Source organism: Sminthopsis crassicaudata, chromosome 3 (assembly GCF_048593235.1).
Source record: "Sminthopsis crassicaudata isolate SCR6 chromosome 3, ASM4859323v1, whole genome shotgun sequence".
Lineage (NCBI taxonomy): Eukaryota > Metazoa > Chordata > Mammalia > Dasyuromorphia > Dasyuridae > Sminthopsis > Sminthopsis crassicaudata.
The window spans coordinates 642,963,092-642,981,216 of NC_133619.1; the positions used below are offsets into that span (position 1 = coordinate 642,963,092).

The window sequence follows — 18,125 nt, forward strand, 5'->3', positions numbered from 1 at the left end:
AGTCAGAACAAAACAATTTTTAGGAGGGCTAATCCCTTGGGTCTCCCTTGACCCAGCCAATAGGCCCCCAGACTCCCAAGCTCACCTCGAGAAACACGTGTTTTCTTAGACCACCGCTAGCTTGTAAGTACTCTATTTCTCCTTTTCGTCTTCAATTCTGCTTTTTCACTGAGTATCTCTGCCTCAGGTCATTTGCCAGAGAGGGAGGGAGGCTACCCACTCAGAGCCAGGGATCACGGGAAAAACTATCCATGTGCATGAATATCCCCTTTCGAGATGTGCAGCCTTCTCCCCCAAAGATTCATCCCAGACGAGCCCCCAAATTGTGAGGGATAGAAAATCCTGTCCAAAAATGATTTCTCAGAGACCTCTCGAAGTAAAAAGCAGAAAAGTTGTTTATTTAACAAATTCTCATGAGAATACAGTTTTTATAGGTTTAATTGCAAAAGGATTACATCATGAGTTTGGAGAACATTAAGAGATAGGTGCCCCCCTCTTCCCCACAAGTTAATTGAGTGTTATCATTCATGTCAAAAGCAACAGATTCTCCAGTTCAGGGAAGAACCACACATTAAACAATTAGTCGCCTAAACATTGACAGCCTGGACAGACATAAATGTCATCATATATCTCAAAGTCTAAGCAATTAGTAGCCTAAACATTGAACATACCTATGCAGGTCACAGAGACCTAGAGAAGATAGAATACAGAACAGGAATTTAACATTGTTGTAAGTTCTTCATCATATCTTTACTTCATACTTGCTCCACACACCAGCATATAGTTTTTCATGACTTGGAAGGAAATATTCTCCACAACTGAATTGAGTTCTTTTGCACTCAGCTACTTGTCCAAGAATTGGCAAACTTTTCCCACACTAACCTTAAGATTCTAGAAAAAATACAACACCCTATTATAGTGGGGTGAAAATGTCATAGAAAAAGGAAAGAAGGGAAAGAGAAAGGCCAAAAGTGATAAGGAAAAAGGAGTAGAGGATCGGGATGAAGTAGATAAAACGTGAATGGAGGATAGGAGGAATAGTGGGAAGAAAAGTTTAAAAATAAGAGAAGCAGAAGCTGGGATTTTAGATGAAGAGAGAAGGAAGAATCTGAAGGGAAAGATGTGATGGAAACAGAGAAAGCACTAATTACAGGGAGAAAAGACATTGGAGTGGGTGATAGGGTGTAGTAGGAATGGGAAGGAGGACAAGATCTGAAGTAGGAATGAAAAAAGGAATGAAATAGGAAACAAAAGAAGGAAGATAATTTGAAGTACTGTAGGGAAGAGAAACAAGAGTGAAATAAGAAATTACGTTGAGTGAATGAACATCTGATGTGGGAAGTAGATATAAAGAGAGAAAAGAAGAAAAGAAAATTGAAGAAAATGAAGGGAAAGAGGAATAAAGAGGAAATTGAAAGAAGAGTTTGAATGGGGAAGTTAAGGGATGCTGAGTAGATGAGGAAAAGTGAAATATATGCTATTAGGAAATGGAGTAGTTGAGGAGAGGAAGGAGAAAGGGAAAAGGGATTAGGGAAAATAGGGAAAAGAAAACCAGTAGGATAAGATCATAAAGGAAAAGGAAAGAGAACTCTGAAGAAATTTTTTTAACACTAAGCTATGAAGAGTGAAGAAAAGGATTAGATGAAGAGGAGAAGGAAGCTAGATGAAGAAAGAGAAGAGGGATTAACAAAACCATAATGAAAAGAAAGGAAGGATGTTAGGCAGGAGGGAAAGTAGATATGGATGGTGGGTAAGGGAAAACTGAAGAGATTCCTGGTAAGGAAAAAAGACAGCCTTCTTACTCAGGATTTTGGGAGCTCCTCCCACCAAGTTCCCAAGCCACACAAAGAAAATCAGCCTCATGTGGCTATCAGAGAGAAGCTTCTGATTCTGATATGGAGATATCCTGCAAAGAACTCTTGAGAAATGCCAGGATCTTCATGGAAGAGATTCACAGTGAGTGGACGTGACTGGACCAGAGGATGGATTCAGGATCAGAACTGGCAGGTATTATAAAGAACACTTAATGGTCTGTTTTTTGTTTTATTTTGTCTTGTTTTTTAAATAAGTTACTGCATCATATGTTGGTACCTTCAGAACCAAACACTGTCATATGGAGTCTGGCCTCTCTGAATTGGGACTCAATCTTCCTTTCTCTTTCTCAGCTGCTCTGTTGATGCAATTTCTGACATGCTGGGTTGATACTCCAGCTTTCTCCTTAGGTCTGTGTGCTCTGTCCTATTTCTAGATGTTTGTGCCTGTTTTCCCCTCCTTCTTGACCCAATATCAGTCACTGATGAAGAAGAACTTCCATGTCTTAGTTTGGGGCATTTGTTCTGACTTTCCCCCATGCTTTGAAAGCTCTCAGCTGTCCATTCTTTCTGACCTCCCTGGCTTCTTTAACATCCTAACTAAAATTCCCCCTTGTACAGGAAGGCTTTCCCAAGTCTTGATCCTATCACCTTCTCTCTTCTGAGGATGTCCAATTTATGGCACAGTCCTATTCTTGTTCTTAGAAAAGTGTGTGCACATTTTCCCCCAATTAGATTTTATGCTTTTTGAGGGCAGGACCTATTTTTTTTTCGACCTTAGATTCCTAAGAATTTATTTTGTCTTCCTAGCACTTAGCAAAGTAACTGGCACATAATACTCCCTTAGAAAATGTTTTGTTTTGTTTTTCTGATTGATACAACATACAACTGGTTATGCACAACTAAGATATATACAAGATAAATTGGAAATCATTTAGACAGGGAAGGCAGTAACATTAATGGAGCCCCCTTAGAAAGATGAAAAAGGCAAAGAACAGGGACCTTACCTGATGAAATTCCTCATAGATTAGGAGCAAGAACTTCTCCAAATTTCTCATGGTTAGCCACGCTGTGATGTGGTCAAACCAGGACCCATATGTCACTGGGAGAGGAATTGGGAAGGAGAGATGAGAGCCCAGGTTATTTCTGTTTTAGATGAATAAGGTGCTTACTCTGACCTGGGTGTTGGTCATAATGAGAATCATCGACAAAGAAATAAATTCTGCTCTTAGTTTACATTATGTGTGTCTGTGGGGATAGGGGTGGATAGGTACAGTGATGGGGAGGGAATTCCTAGTCACAGAAAACTGTGATCCAACAGAAAGCTAGCTAGGAGAAGAGAACTAAGGAAGTCAGAAGCTTAACCAAGAACTTGGTTTGGGTGTTGCCTTACCCTGAAAAATCTCAGCAAGAGGAGAGGTTAGGTTGGGTCCCCTGAAATAAATGGTCCTTTTTATGGAGGAAGTAAGGGAACTATAATGATATACATTTCAATCCAGATTCCAGCTGGTCTTAGTTTCAAAAGGCCTGGGCTCCAATGAATGTCATCTTTGTAAATTTCTTAGTCATATAGTCTTGAAAAAAATCCCTTTTGCAGTCTTCACTTCTAACACTTTTCTCTAAAGTGGGAAAGACAGTCATTGCCCTGTCTGTATTGCTGAGCTGTTGGAAGGAATGTGCCTCCCAGGAAATGGAAGGACATCAATTAAATAGGGATTCTCATTATGATGGCAAAAGGGTGTGGAATAAATATAGGGGAAAGTGATAAGGATGGGAAGTAGGATGCAGTTCCATCATTCCCTCTTCACTCACCATTTCCCTGCAGGAACTCTTCAAAGAAATGCTCAAAAGTTGAGCATAATGGGTAACATGGGATATAATTTCTAAAATGGTATCAAGATACAAGGATGTCCCTTGGATTCCTGGCAACATAAAGGAGCTGAAAGAGAAATTGGAACCTTGTGTGGTTAGTACATCCATTTTCCTTCCTTATGAAGTACCTCTAGCAGGGAGAGCATTTGACCCATTTTTCAGAGCTGCTTTCTCCATCCATTCCTTCTATCCTTAGTCGTTACTACTGTGCTGGCAGGTAGCAGGTGCTTAATAAATGTTTTTTGGCTGGTTGACTGAATTATCTCTGTCAATTGCTGTTACTGGGTAAACTGTTTCTACTGACTATTTCCCCAGCTGTAGAGGGCAGAACTTTGGAGAAGTATACTTGAAACAAGATGTTAACTCCGTGGAATTGATGAGACAATGATTATCTAGTTTACATATACTTAGTATTTAGCATGGTGATGTAATAATTCTATAGTTGATGTAATTGTAATAGGGTATTTAAACTGAGGATAAAGTCAGCCACAGACATTCTATCTTTGATCATCCTCTTGGTGGCTCTCTTGCTTCCTGTACTAAGATCAGACTGGCAGAGAAGAGTGGGTCAAACTATAACAGATACAGACTGTGAAGGGGACAATAAAGACTTTGGACTATATTCCTGACTATTCTCATGGCTGAGACCAAGGCTGTTCCCAAGGCCCTCCAGAAAGCTAGCCTGACATTACACTCAGCTGTATATAATTACTCAGTAGAATGGATTGCTCATGTTGGTAGCTTTTCATATTTCTGCTGTGGTCATGGGAATACTTACTCTCTGAGCTAAATTGCTTTTCCCTAAACGTGCTCATAATGTCGAGTCCTGGTGCTCACCAGAATTAAAAACTACCTCAGAATTAGAGTTACACTTAGATTTTGTCAAAATTGTAGACATGACTCTTTTGTGGAAAAAATAATTTTCTCATTCATGACTTGAGTTTTTTGATAATGACAATGTCTTTCTGTTAATACAAAGCAGCTATTACCATAATGACACTATTAGATATCGAATATAGTCATTTCTTAGCAATAAGAAAAAAGAGGGAAAGAAAGAGAATAAGCATTTATTAGACAGTAGCTTAGAATAAAGGCATGACAATATCCTGGCTGAGGATGGCATTTAAATAAAGAACAGATAGTAATGTATATGATAGGAGTCTTATAACTTAAAATAATTTTCAGCTGAAAAGTATGGGAAAGAGAAGTATCCAATAGAAGGGATGTCTGTTCTAGAGGGAGTGGAAATTCTATATAAAAAAATCCTGAAGACACAAAGGGAGACAATTCTGGGGATAGATGGAGTGCTTATGGGATGTTTCATTTGATTGACTAAAGGGATAATGTTCAGAAGAAGCAGATGAAGATACTCTGGGTATATACTAATTAACACATTTAAAAGAGTGCAGACAATGCAAACAAGGAGAAATCATAGAGAATGGACACTAAAAGTCAAAATGCGCCCAGATAACATAGGGAAAATGGACTTCTGGGAGAGAGTTTACATGTTTAAAGGAGTTTACACAACTTTTAAAAGGAGCAACTTCATTGGATGAAGTATTTTTCCACAAGCCCCTGAGTTCCCAGATGCCCCTTCTCTGCGAGGATAAAAGAGGCAACATTGAGCCCTTCTCAGTGGAAAAGTCTCTCTGACCCAGAAGCATGAGTAACAAGGAAACTTTGTTACTCATGCTAAAGTAGAATTTCCGTGAAATGGGGCAAATGCCTTCTGTTCAAGGAAAATGTTTAGAGAGCTTTATCAAGGTTATGAAAAGCCAAGGATTGATTATAATTTTGGAGGAGATTATTGAACTTTCAAAAACTATGCAGGTCATATGTCCTTGTTTTTCTCTGGAAAAAGAATTGGATCCAGAAGAGTGGAAATTAGTAGGAGAGCAATTAGATGAACACTACAATTCCAAAAGAAACTCAATTTCCAAAGATACACTTAATACCTACAATTTAATCCAAGTAGCTTTAAAAATTGTTATTCTAAAAGAAAAGAAGGAGAAAAATGGGGAGGTGTCAACTAAACTAGGTGAAAAGGATGAATCAGATAACAATGGAGTTAAGTACAATTCTGAGCAACAGGAGCATTTCCCATCTCCTCCCTCAATTAACCCTGCAGGGGTGGAGCAAGAAGGAGGAGGGGAAGAGGCAGAAACACAAACAGAATGGCCTATGAAGCAGCCTACTACAAGATTAGAAAAAGCATTGGTTAAAGCTAAGAGAGAAGGACAGGATATAAGTGATTTTATATATGCATATCTTGTGATTGAAGATATTGACTCTGTAGGTCAAAAAAGGAGAAGATATACACCTTTAGATTTGAATAAAATTAAAGATTTGAAAAAAGGTGTACCCTTTATGTGGCTACATCAGCTTATGTTAAAATGTTACTAGATGGTTTGTCTTATGAAGTCCTAACCCTGAATGATTGGAAATCCATAGTAAGGACATGCCTACAATCTGGAGAAAATTTGTTATGGCTTGTGGAGTTTCATGAATTATGTAAAATCCTAGTCAGATGCAATTTGGAAACAGGAGTTAACACACAATTCACTTTTGAGCACTTAGCTGGTGAAGGTCAGTATGGAGAGAATTCAGAACAGATTAAATATACCATGATAGTGTATGAGCAAATTTCTAAGGCTGCAATAAAAGCTTGGGGTTTCCTCCCTGGACAGAAAGATCAGGGGGAGGGTTTCACTAAAATAGAGCAAGGTCCCAATGAACCTTTTGCAGATTTTGTGGGACGTTTGCAAACTGCTGTCAAAAGAACTATTGGAGAAAATGCAGCTACAGAAATAATGACCAGACATCTGGCTAAGGAAAATGCCAATGAGATTTGCAAGAGAATTATATGGGGATTAGACAAAGATGCTTCTTTAGAGGAGATCATAAGATGCTGTGCTACAGTAGGAACAAATGCTTTTTACACCCAGACTATGATGAACATGGAAAGACAGGGTCCCTCCTGGCAAGGGACTTCTAGAGAAACTCGGTGATATTTTCAATGTGGAAAAAATTGGACATTTAAGAGCTCAATGTAGATATGGAGATAGAATGAGAAGACAGGGTGAGAGAAGACCTAAAACCCCATGTCCAAAATGTCACAAGGGCTTGCACTGGGCCTCTGAATGTGGATTGACCCCAGGAAATGAGAGGTGGAGCCCAGGTCCACGATATCAATCAAAAGATAGGTGGGGCATGATGGCAGCTGAGATTACACCCAAAGAGCCTTTAGAAGGTTAGGATTCTGATTTGATCAACCAACAGAAAAGTAATCACATGGAAGAAAGAGATTACTTGATAAGTCAGCCAAAAGGCAATCAGATTGCAGAAATAGATTTCACTTGGGGAGAATACAGGCCTTTTAAACCAACAGGGCAGTGTCCAGTGCAAACAGCTCCAATGTAATTGCCAGATGATGAGAAGAGATTTAGAAAGTGATAAAAAGGAGGAAATTAGATAGGTTAACTGCCTGGGAGAGAGGGTTTGCTTGTATTTTAATAGGCAGAAGGAAACAGATGGGGAAGGAAACAGATGGGTGGCAATAAGCACCTGAAGAGAGACAGAAAAAGAGAAAGACCTCAAAACAAAGGAGAAAATCCTAAGAAACATCTGACACTGAAAGAGCATGGCTAATAAGAAGACTGTTAAAGAACTTCAAAACTTGCAGGAATTATTGGATTTTTGACACATGAAGTAATGGACAATGGACTTATGGACATGTATAAATTCTCAATTTATGATTATTTGATCATGTTGTTTGTTACATCACTTCTAGCATGTGTTCTGTTACTATGTGTTTATGTAATTTATGTAATTGTGTTTAATACCTTCCATATTGATGGATTTGTGTTTCAAGGCCATGACCACCCTATGTTCTAAATCAAAAGAAAGGGGGGGATGTTAGGATTACAAGGTGATAACTCAGGTTGTCTAAATAATTCTCTAGCTCAGAATTCACACCTTTGGTTCAGGCCTTTGAAAGGCGTTTACACCTTTGGACTTCTGGGGGAGAGTTTACATATTTAAAGGAGTTTATACAACCTTTAAAAGGAGCAAGTTCATTGGTTGAAGAATTTTCCAACAAGCCCCTGAGTTATCACGTGCCCATTCTCTGCTAGAGAGAGGCAACATTGAGCCTGGAGAAGAGTCTGGCTGGGAGACAGAGTTGAGACGGCAGGCAGCAAAGAATAAGATGGAGAGGTAGAGTCATGGAAAAAAGGAACATAAACTTGGACAGACCTCAACGGATATAGAGGATGGAAGAGCCTGATATGCTGTGGTCCATAGTGTTATGACCAGACCCATATGACTACATGACTGACCAACAGTAAATGTAAAGTCTAAAGATCAGTATTATATTCTATAAGAGAAGGAAGAGAGATGAAAATGATAATGATGATGTTGAAAAAGAAGGAGGAAGAGAGGAAAAGAGAAGGAGGAAAAGGAGGAAGAAGAAGAGGAAGGGGGAAATGAGAAGGAGGAGAAGTTGTGAACATATTGATGACAAGGAATGGAATGAGAAATGTGATGAGGAAAGTGATCCAGAAGTTGAACCAAAGAAAGACCCAAGTCCAGTGATATATACCTAAAGTAGTGTGGATGTAGCCTGGAGAATTTCACCAGTGAAATAGCCCCAATAAAAAAATCTTAGTTACCTATATTTTTAGTATGTTCTTGCTAGAATCAAAGAATCAATTTTAAAGAAAAAAAAGATAAAATGAACTCTAAAGAATCAGTTCAGGACATGGCTTTATTCTATTATCATTTTGAAAAAGCTGATTTCCCATTGGTTGTGTAGAGAACAGGACATCTGCTGAACCTATCCATGTGACATCATATTGCTTTTGTGAAGTCATTTGCAATTTTTTGTTTTGTTTTTAAAATTATCCAGACTATTGAATATTAATATTGGACTGGAAAAAAGAAAGTCTTCTGGAGAACTGACCAAAGTATTTTTTCAGTCCAAGAGTCGAAATCAGCTATGTCTCCTCACACTATGTTTGCATTCCTCTGTTACAAAAATAAGTACTATCAAACAATAGATATTTTAACATTTGATTGGAGAAAAGACTAATATGTGATTATCTGGAAGATGATATCTAATGTTCTTATTTAATCATCTACTTATTTTACTTTAATATTATCTAGAGATCTGGAAAAATATCATATCAATGACATTGTCACTGATATTTTTAGAAAAAAAAAAAGAATATTCCCTATCATATTGCAAAAAATGGCCTCTAAACTTCTGCCTGAAAACCTGTAGGGTGGAGATTCTGTCACTTCGTGGGAAAGCCTATTCCATACCATGAAAGCTCCCATTATTAAGAAGTTGTTCTTAACATTTAGCCTCAATTAGCCCTATTGTCATATCTCCTAACATTACTCCTAGATCTCTACTGGGACCAGGTATACCTAATCGTTCCTATGTATGCTGGCCTTTTAGATATTAGAAGAAGAGCTCTTCTATCTCTCCAGAGGCCCTTCCTACTACTCCTAATTCCCCAGGAAGCCTCTCAATTCCTTTGAAATTTGCTCTTCTCCAATACAATTTCAGGCATTCCTTCAAACCTATCCAAATCCTCTTCATGCTTCCCTTTTTTTTTCCTTTCCCTTCTCCTTTATCTCATGCTCTTAATCTGAATGTTCTCCACAGTACTTTTGCCTTGCTCACCACAGTAGAAGTTGAGCAATGACATGGACAGAAGGGACAAGTAGGAGAATTAGGAGGCCACGTATAAAGGATATTAAGTAGAGAGATCCCTCTGTCTGCCTCCTATTAAGGACCTCGCCTAAGTGTGAAGGGGAAGGTCAATTCTTCTAAAGCCCCCACAGCTGTGAATCATAATACACTTCTAGGAATTGCAAATCACCCTTTCCTGAGAGATGTTGCTCCTGAAGTAGGAATGAAATAAATCAGAGCAAAGAGGGAAGAGGAAAGAGGTCAGAGAATGCACCTTCCTCTCAGTCTCCTTATATCATTATCATGCTCTCACAGGAAGGGATCTACTGGTCAGAATTAGATCCCAGCAGCCACTAGCAGCTGGCTCACATAATATCCTCCCATCCCTGAAATCCTATGAAATATGGACCAGAAATGTTCTGCCAGCTTCTCTCTGTCCTATCCTCCCTCCAACTCCTAGATATATTTCTTTCACTTCTAATTGGGGCCCTCATGTGCTCACGTTGGCCTTGCTGGTGAAATAGGACTTAGGGAAGAGATGGCCTGGGAGATGGGAAATGAAGAGATGGCAGTCCACCTTATTCTTGACCATTTCCATGTGATTTTTTATCTCTATCCAGGGACAACGTTTCCAATAAGGGACAGATTTAATCCAAGTGGGGTCCTCTTTTGAGTAGATCAGGCTGAGGATCTGCATCATCCAGTGGGTTCCTGCATGGAATAAAAACAAAGGATGGGTTAGGGTCTCATGATTATTTTATTCACAGAATCATAGGTAGGAGAGGCAGGAGAGACTTCACAGATTTCAGTCTTGCCCACATTTGAACAATCTAGTGAAAAACTTCCACAGGAGGAGGGGGAAGGACTCCCCAGCTCTACCTGAGAGAGTGCTACTTACTAAGTTGAGATGAAATTCAAATGTGCCTGGGGAGGTGGATGGCTACACCAAAGAGCCTATGGCGATTCCACCAGCATCTTTGGAGCACTTATGGGGTGCCAGACACTGTGCTGAATGCTAGGGATCAGAGGGAAAGCAAAAACTCACTCTCTTACCACAAGGAGTTCATATTGTAAGGTAAGAGGAGAAATGTGAATAACTGAGTTCATATAAGTGACATAGAGAATGGATGCAGGGAGATCTCAGAGAGGAAAGAGCAGGGAGTTGGGAGTTTCATGGAAAGCTTCTAGTAGAAGGTGATATTTGAGCTCAGTCCTGCAGGAAGCCAGGGAAGGTATGAGACCAAGATGAGGAAGGGGAACCTTTCAGGATGGGGGAGACGGCAAGCACAAAGTCTAGGCTTAGTGTACAATGTGTCAGTGTATTGTGATCAGAATTGGGAGACTTAAATATGTGTTCCCAGTGTTCATGTTGCTCAATGTCATGACTTGAGGTGGATCCAGACAGAGCAACTCTGTGAAACATATTCCACTAGCTAGACCTGCCTGGAAGTTTGCATGAGAGATGTAAGAGAGAACCAGCTGTCATGGGAAGATCTATCCCTGATGGGACTCAGAAGATAAGGCAGAGATTCCTAGTCCATAAAGGAGGAATAAGACTTCATGTGAGAAATGGGGATGGGAAGTGCATTCTGGGTCTTGAGGTCTGCTCATGTAGACAAAGACATAGGAGGAGTGGAGTAGGGAGCATTTCTAGGGATGTGTCAGCAGGGTTTATAGCACAGCATATGTACAAGTGCACCTTTGCCCTGTGGATCTGAGGACTTGACTTGAGTTTTAATCCCAGTTGTATCATTTTTATGCAATCTAGGGGACCTTCCAGAAACCTCTGAGTGTTGGAGTTAATGAAATATTGGATGTAGAGTCAGGAAGCCCTGGGTTGGAATGTTGCTTCTCCCAAAGTCTTCTGCTGAAATATCAAATCCTGTCTCAGTTTTAAGTCTCTCTGGAACATAATCCCTTTCCAAGTGACTCTTTCCCTGACTGTCACTGGTATTGACCTCTGGGAACAGAAGCATGAATCTGGCCTGTCTCAAATACTTCTTCCTTTACAGAGGATCAGGACACATTCCTGAGGGACAAGCACAAGCAAAGAGGGACCATGGTGTCAGGATTATTGGTCTTCTCTGTCTCTTTTTTGGTAGCTTTATGGCTCCTGGCCAGCTTCTTTCCTTCTCAGACCCTGGTGTTGGCATTCAATTTTTTTTATTATTATATATTTTTTATAATATTATCCCTTGTATTCATTTTTCTTTTTTTTCTTTTTTTTATTATTTTTTTATTCATTTTTCCAAATTATCCCCTCCCTCCGTCCACTCCGTCCCCCCGATGGCAGGTAATCCCATACATTTTACATGTGTTACAATATAACCTAGATACAGTATATGTGTATAAATACCATTTTCTTGTTGCACATTAATTATTAGCTTCCGAAGGTATAAGTAACCTGGGTAGATAGACAGTAGTGCTAACAATTTACATTCGCTTCCCAGTGTTCCTTCTCTGGGTATAGTTATTTCTGTCCATCATTGATCAACTGGAAGTGAGTTGGATCTTCTTTATGTTGAAGATTTCCACTTCCATCAGAATACATCCTCATACAGTATTGTTGTTGAAGTGTACAGTGATCTTCTGGTTCTGCTCATTTCACTCAGCAACAATTGATGTAAGTCTCTCCAAGCCTCTCTGTATTCCTCCTGCTGGTCATTTCTTACAGAGCAATAATATTCCATAACCTTCATATACCACAATTTACCCAACTATTCTCCAATTGATGGATATCCATTCAACTTCCAGTTTCTAGCTACCACAAAAAGAGCTGCCACAAACATTTTGGCACATACAGGTCCCTTTCCACTCTTTAGTATTTCTTTGGGATATAATCCCAATAACAGCAATGCTGGGTCAAAGGGTATGCACAGTTTCACAACTTCTTGGGCATAGTTCCAAATTGCCCTCCAGAATGGCTGGATTCTTTCACAACTCCACCAACAATGTATCAGTGTCCCAGTTTTCCCACATCCCCTCCAACATTCATCATTATTTGTTCCTGTCATCTTAGCCAATCTGACAGGTGTATAGTGGTATCTCAGAGTTGTCTTAATTTGCATTTCTCTGATCAGTAGTGATTTGGAACACTCTTTCATATGAGTGGAAATAGTTTCAATTTCATCATCTGAGAATTGTCTGTTCATATCCCTTGAACATTTATCAACTGGAGAATGGTTTGGTTTCCTATAAATCAGGGTCAGTTCTCTATATATTTTGGAAATGAGACCTTTGTCAGAACCTTTCCTTTTAAAAATATTTTTCCAATTTGTTACTTCCCTTCTAATCTTGTTTGCATTAGTATTGTTTGTACAGAAACTTTTTAGTTTGATGTAATCAAAATCTTCTATTTTGTGATCAATAATGATCTCTAATTCTCCTCTGGTCATAAATTCCTTCCTCCTCCACAGGTCTGAGAGGTAGACTATTCTCTGTTCCTCTAATGTATTTATGATCTCATTCTTTATGCCTAAATCATGGACCCATTTTGATCTTATCTTGGTATATGGTGTTAAGTGTGGGTCCATATCTAATTTCTGCCATACTAATTTCCAGTTTTCCCAACAGTTTCTTCTGAATAATGAATTTTTGTCCCTAATGTTGGTATCTTTGGGTTTGTCAAAGATTAGATTGCTATAGATGTACCCTTTTTTGTCCTTTGTATCTAATCTGTTCCACTGATCTACCGTTCTATTTCTTAGCCAGTACCAAATGGTTTTGGTGACTGCTGCTATATAATATAGCTTTAGATCAGGTACACTTAGACCACCTTCCTCTGACTTTTTTTTTATTAGTTCCCTTGCAATTCTCGACCTTTTATTCTTCCATATGAATTTTGTTGTTATTTTTTCTAGGTCATTAAAATAGTTTCTTGGGAGTCTGATTGGTATAGCACTAAATAAATAGATTAGTTTGGGGAGTATTGTCATCTCTATTATATTCGCTCGGCCTATCCAAGAGCACTGAATGTCTTTCCAATTATTTAAATCTGACTTTATTTTTGTGGCAAGTGTTTTGTAATTTTTCTCATATAGTTCCTGACTATTCTTTGGTAGATGGATTCCCAAATACTTTATACTCTCAACATTTGTTTGGAATGGAATTTCTCTTTGTATCTCTTGCTGTTGCATTTTGTTGGTGATATATAAGAATGCTGAGGATTTATGTGGATTTATTTTGTATCCTGCCACTTTGCTAAAATTCTGAATTATTTCTAAGAGCTTTTTAGCAGAGTCTTTGGGGTTCTCTAAGTATACCATCATGTCATCTGCAAAGAGTGATAGTTTGATTTCCTCATTTCCTACTCTAATTCCTTGAATCTCTTTCTCGGCTCTTATTGCCGAGGCTAGAGTTTCTAGTACTATATTGAATAGTAATGGTGATAGTGGGCAACCTTGTTTCACTCCTGATCTTACTGGGAAAGGTTGCAGTTTATTTCTATTGCATATTATGCTTACTGACAGTCTTAAATATATGCTCCTGATTATTCTAAGGAATAATCCATTTATTCCTATACTCTCAAGGGTTTTTAGTAGGAATGGATGTTGGATTTTGTCAAATGCTTTTTCTGCATCTATTGAGATGATCATATGGTTTTTATTAATTTGATTATTAATATGGTCAATTATACTAATAGTTTTCCTAATATTAAACCAGCCCTGCATTCCTGGTATGAATCCTACTTGATCATAGTGTATTATCCTGGGGATGATTTTCCGAAGTCTTTTTGCTAATATCTTATTTAAGATTTTAGCATCAATATTCATTAAGGAAATTGGTCTATAATTTTCTTTCTCAGTTTTAGATCTACCTGGTTTAGGTATCAGTACCATGTCTGTGTCATAAAAGGAGTTTGGTAGGACTCCTTCATTCCCTATTTTTTCAAATAGTTTATATAGCATTGGGGCTAATTGTTCTTTAAATGTTTGGTAGAATTCACATGTAAATCCATCTGGTCCAGGGGATTTTTTCCTGGGGAGTTGATTAATAGCTTGTTCTATTTCTTTTTCTGAAATGGGACTATTTAAGCAATTTATTTCCTCCTCTGTTAATCTAGAAAGCCTATATTTTTGGAGGAAGTCATCCATTTCACTTAAGTTATCAAACTTATTGGCATAAAGTTGGGCAAAGTAACTCCTTATTATTTCTTTAATTTCCTCTTCATTGGTGGAAAGATCCCCCTTTTCATTTGTAAGACTGACAATTTGATTTTCCTCTTTCTTTTTTCTGATCAGATTTACCAAAGGTTTATCTATTTTATTGGCTTTTTCATAAAACCAACTCTTGGTTTTATTTATTAATTCAATAGTTTTTTTACTTTCAATATTATTGATTTCTCCTTTTAATTTTTGTATTTCAAGTTTAATTTTTGGTTGGGGGTCAAGTCTAATTTTTAATGTATTATTTTCTGCAGTGACTTTTTTTTTAGCTCCTTTTGTAATTGGCCAATTGAATTTTTTTGTTCATTGCATTCTTTTTCCATTTCACAAATTAAGTTTTTCAGTGAATTGATGTCATTTTCATCTCTTTTGTAGAGCATCATATGCTTTTTCCATTACTTCTTGCAATGATCTCATTTCATATACCCAATTTTCTTCTCTCTTTTAAGATCCTTTTTGCAATCTTCCAAGAAAGCCTTGTGAAATGGAAACCAGCTCATGTCTCCCTTTGGGGCTTCATCTAGAGTTGCTTTACCTTTAGAGACTTCAGGATTTGAGGCCTATATTTTGCAGTCTCCATAAAAGTTGTCTATAGTGAGAGTTCTTTTTGATTTTTTATTCATTTTTTTAAGGCTTAAGGTTTGTTCAATGCAAAGGAATAACAGCTGCTTTAATTTGCCCTGGGGCAATTCTGCTGATTGAGTTCCAGTGCTGGGTAATGGCGGTTAGATCTGGCATTCCTGGGGGAGAAGCAGCTCAGTGGTTTACAATTTGGTTTTTGTAGCAAATCTGCCAAATCAACTTCTTGAAACCAGGACAGAATAGCCTAAGAGGCACACAGAAGATTGCCAGATGCATGGAAGGTTCAACAATCTGACTCCCCATCCCAGCTCCTTGCACTGGTCTGTGCTGGGATCTGGGCTCAGCAGACTGTTCCCCTGCCCATTTAAAACAGAACTGTTCTGAACTTCTTCCAAGGTATCTTCTTCTGGGAATGGGTTGTTCTCCAAATATTGGTGGATTATTTACTCCAAAACTAGTTTAGGGACTTAATCTGCTGTTGGTTTGAGAGAAGGTAAGAAGAGGTTGAAGTACAAACCCTTGGAAGTTGGGTAGATTCTGAAGCCAGAGAAGACAGGCAGGAGCTCAAACTCTGGGAACCAAGGCCAGACTGAAAGGCTCTCCAGAAAGTTGCCCAGCCCAGAAAGGAGATAATAAAGGATCTGGACCGTAAGAAAGCTAAGTGAGCCACCAGGAAAGGAGACAAGACTTGGAAAGAGACAATAAAGGATTTGGATTTTAATCCCTGACTGTATTTGTGGTGATTACTGAACTGAAAGGAAAGCTGCCTCCACAGACCCCAAGAAAACCCCAACAAGAAAATATTACATTTTAGAGAAGAATATTACAACTTGTAACCATTTTTATTATTATTAGGACAGTTGAAGAAATATATGTATATATATATATATATATATATATATATACACACATATATATATACATACATACATACATACATACATACATACATATATATGTATGTATGTATGTAGACAGAAGGCACAGGTTTAAATTGAATACAAAGGGATAATAGCTAGAAAAATAAAATTAAGGGAAGACAGAGGAACAAAGGAAGGGGACAGGTGGAATGGAGTAAATTATCTGCCACAAAAGAATCAAGAAAAAACTTTTGCAATGGAGCAAAAGTAGAAGAATGGGGGGAAGAGTGAGTGACTCTCATCAGAATTGGCTCAAAGAGGGAATAATATACAAAATCAATGTGGAAGAGAAATCTATCTTATCGTGTAGGAAAGTAGGAGAGAAAAGGGTTATGAGCAACAGAAAAGGTGATAAAAGAGAGAATATTGGGAAATGGGGTGATCAGAAGCAAAATATTTTTGAGGAGGGAGAGGGTAACAAAAAAGAAAGAATGTAATGTTCTCTTCTCTAAAGTATAATGTTCTCTGAGAGCAGATTTCTTGGGGAGCTTCTGGAGGCAGCTTTAGTTTCAGTTCAGTTCAATAATCACCCCAAATACAGACAGGCCCTAAAAGTTCAAATCCTTTATTGTCTCCTTCAAAATAGCCTGTTAGCTTTCTTAGAGGCCTATCTCTCTCCTTGCTTCCGAAAGCTCTTGCTGCTAGTCCTTTGTTTCTTCCAACTTCAGCCTCTAGGTCCCTCTGAATCCAAAGCCTCCAGACAACACAAATGAATCTGACTCCGACTCTGAGAGAGTGGGCTTGTGGTATTCTGTGGGCTTGTGGGAGCTCTTCCTTATATATGTTTTCTTAAAGGTCTGAACTCTAATAACTACTAAGTACATAATCAATTGTCTCTATCAATTCCAGTGACTTAGTACTTTATTTCTGGCCCATAACAAAAGAGAATAGAATTAACAAGGAGGGAATGTAGTTAGCAATCATAATCATGAAAATGATTTTAAAGCCAGTTTCTCTGATGGAGGCCTCCTTCCTCAAAGTATAGGGAAATTTATCAAATATATGTATGTATGTATGTATGTGTGTATATAAATATATATGTATATATATTTATATACACACATACATATATATGTATACATATATAAACTCTTTTCTCAGAGCAAAGAACTGAAAATTGAGTGGATGTCCATTAAATAGGGAATGGCTGAATAAATTCTGGTATATTATTATAAAGAAATATTATTTTCTGTAGGAAATGATGAGTAGGATGCTATCAGAAATACCTGGAAAGTCCTCCATGAGCCCAAGTAAATTCAAATGTACTGTGTATATAGTAATAGCAAAGTTGTGGGATGATCAGCTGTGAATGACTTCCCTATTCATACAATACATTAATACAATAATCCAAGATTACTCTGAAGGATTTATGTTGAAAAATCTCCACATCAAGAGAAAGAATTGATTGTGTCTGAATGCAGATTAAAGAAGAGGTTTTTTTTAAGAAAAACTATTTATCTTGATGAGGTTTTTTTATGTAACTTCCCATATGCATTCTCAATGAGGAGAGAGAGGAGGGAGAAAGGGAAAGAATTTGGAACTCAAAGTTTTAAAACAAATATAAAAAAATATTTTATATGTAAGTAGGAAAGATAAAATATTTTTAAACAGGAAAATAAAGATAATAAAGAAAAAGTAACTTAGATCTGCACCCAGGCTCTATCAGTGCTTTCTCTGGAGATAGATCATGTCCTTTATCATAAATCCTTCAGAAATGTCTTGGATCATTGTATGGCTGAGAATAGCTAAATTATTCACAGTTGATCATCATACAATATTGTTATTTCTATGCGTAATCTTCTCCTGGTTTCACTCATTCATTTCACTTTGCATCAGTTCATATAAGTTTCCAAGTTGTTCTTAAAACAAAACAGAATCGCTGTTACTATATGCAATATTCTCTTGGTTTTGCTCCCTTTGCTCTTCATTATTTGATGCAAGTCTAAGATCACTGAGCTCACCATTTCTTATAGCACAGTAGTATTTCATTACAACAATATACCACAACTTGTTCAGTCATTTCCTGTAGATGGCTAGAACTCAGAAAAGGTATACTTAAATCTAGGTCAGCAAGGTA

The 18,125-nt window shown here is 37.9% G+C and overlaps 1 pseudogene; it reads right to left on the reverse strand.

The window, feature by feature from the left end:
• Nucleotides 1-750: 750 nt before the first annotated feature.
• Nucleotides 751-17,290, reverse strand: LOC141562622 (sulfotransferase 2A1-like; annotated as a pseudogene).
• Nucleotides 17,291-18,125: the final 835 nt, after the last annotated feature.